The 1829-nt window shown below is 38.1% G+C and overlaps 1 long non-coding RNA gene across 1 annotated transcript; it reads right to left on the bottom strand.

Annotated features, from left to right (window-relative positions):
* Positions 1-300: 300 nt before the first annotated feature.
* LOC140179619 (uncharacterized) lies at positions 301-1495 on the bottom strand. Its single transcript, XR_011873252.1, has 2 exons — positions 1159-1495; positions 301-850 (listed from the first exon to the last, which is right to left on the bottom strand). It is a non-coding gene; the product is annotated as an uncharacterized lncRNA (long non-coding RNA).
* Positions 1496-1829: the final 334 nt, after the last annotated feature.

Here is a 1829-nt window from a genome sequence, read left to right as displayed (position 1 = left end):
CACACAATGTGGAATGGACATCCACAACTCAATTTCACCCAATTTCTCAACCAAGAGTGTGAAAAACTAGGTAAAAATTCAACCAAACATTTTGTCAAACACTTAGTGGGCATGAAAAGAAAGCATGATAAAATGACAAGAAATAATAAATGCTACAACTATTAAGCAAGAAAAGCAAAAATAGCAACTCAATTAAGCAATAAAGGACATGAAACATAAATTGCATTAAATATAAATTAAAATAACAAGAGTGCTCATAAATATAAAAAGTAGGGAAAATGAGAAATTGACAAGATAACATAAGGAAATTAAGACAATAAAATAAAGAAAGGTAGAAGAAATTAGATGAAAACAAGAATTAAAAGTAGAAATTACAAGGAAATTAAACTAAGAAACTCTAATTCTAGAGAGAAGGAGGAGCTTCTCTCTCTAGAAAACAACCTACATAATGCTAAACTAACCCTAATTTCTCCCCCTCCCCCTCCTTCACATGGAATGAGGCCTCCTTTGATATAGCAAGAATTAGCTTTAGAGAGTCCCAAAATTGGGCTCTAGAGGCTCAGAAATCGCCCCCAACAATTTGCATTAAGTGAGTCACGTGCTGAGACTTGTGCGTACGTACACATGCTGATTTTCCTCCTATGCGTATGCACAGCGAAGCTGTGCATGAGCACACTTGCTGATTTTTATTCTGTGCGTGGGTACAGATGCTGATTTTGACCCTTGTGCATGGGCACAGAAGATGTGCGTGGGCACAGGCTGAAATGCTTCTTTCCTTTGATTTCTTCATGTTTTCTCTCAATTCCATGCTTTTCTTCCACTCTTATCAAGTCATTCTAACCTATTACACCTGAAATCACTCATCAAAACCATCAAGACATCCAATAGAATGAAAGTGGGATAAAATTGATTAAATTAAGCCCAAAATAACATGTTTTCACAATTAAGCTTAATTTACGGAGAAAACATAAAAATATGCTATTTAGATGAATAAATGTAAATTTATGTGATGAAATCCACTCAAATAAAACCAAAATATATGTTAAATATGGATTCATCAGTAAACCTTCTCCCACCAGCCCCACAATAATTTCAAAGTAATAATATTTATGGATAACAAAACGATAGAGGGATGAGGTTCAAAGACCAAAATCAGACCTGCATGAAGTCATTCGCTCCTGAGTTAGGTATTCCAGACGCAATGTTGTCGTCATCCTCCATGGCCGAGTCAAAGGGTCTCTCCAGTGGAGTTCCGTCAATTTTACTTTTCTATTTCACACCGGAACCCAAGGGGAGCGCACGGGAGAGACTAAGGAAATTTTTTGTATTAACATGGCTATCAAAGATGGCGTTAGATGATTTAGAGGCTTCGAAACTCATCCTCTCACTCTGTTGGAACCTTTTTCATATATTCATGAACCTCACACTCCATATCATCTCTACTTTGAAGAATAATGGCACCATGCTCAGGTTGGAGAACATGTGGGGGCAGCCATGGGGCCTTTCTTCTTTTCAGTATCCTTCGATTGGGCTTTTTTAGGGCCTTATCAGACTTCCTTGGCCCATTTTGATAGGGATGACTCTTATGAGCTTTTTGTGGATTTTTTCCAGCACCAAGCTTGAGAACCCTCACTTGGGTCTTCCTACTTGGTCCATCTTTGTTTTGCACTGAGGCCCATTCCGGCCCAGATTGTATGGTATCATTTTGCATCACCTCTTCATGTGGAGCATTCTCAATATCATCATCACTCTCATCTTCATAAAGGATATTGTATCTTGATCTTTCCTCTAGGATTTGATTGCTCGTGACCTTCACACCCTCCTTTTCC

The sequence above is a fragment of the Arachis hypogaea genome, chromosome 15 (assembly GCF_003086295.3).
Source record: "Arachis hypogaea cultivar Tifrunner chromosome 15, arahy.Tifrunner.gnm2.J5K5, whole genome shotgun sequence".
NCBI classification, from domain to species: domain Eukaryota; kingdom Viridiplantae; phylum Streptophyta; class Magnoliopsida; order Fabales; family Fabaceae; genus Arachis; species Arachis hypogaea.
The sequence above is the reverse complement of the archived record's forward strand: the minus strand, read 5'-3'. Positions and strand labels throughout refer to the sequence as shown.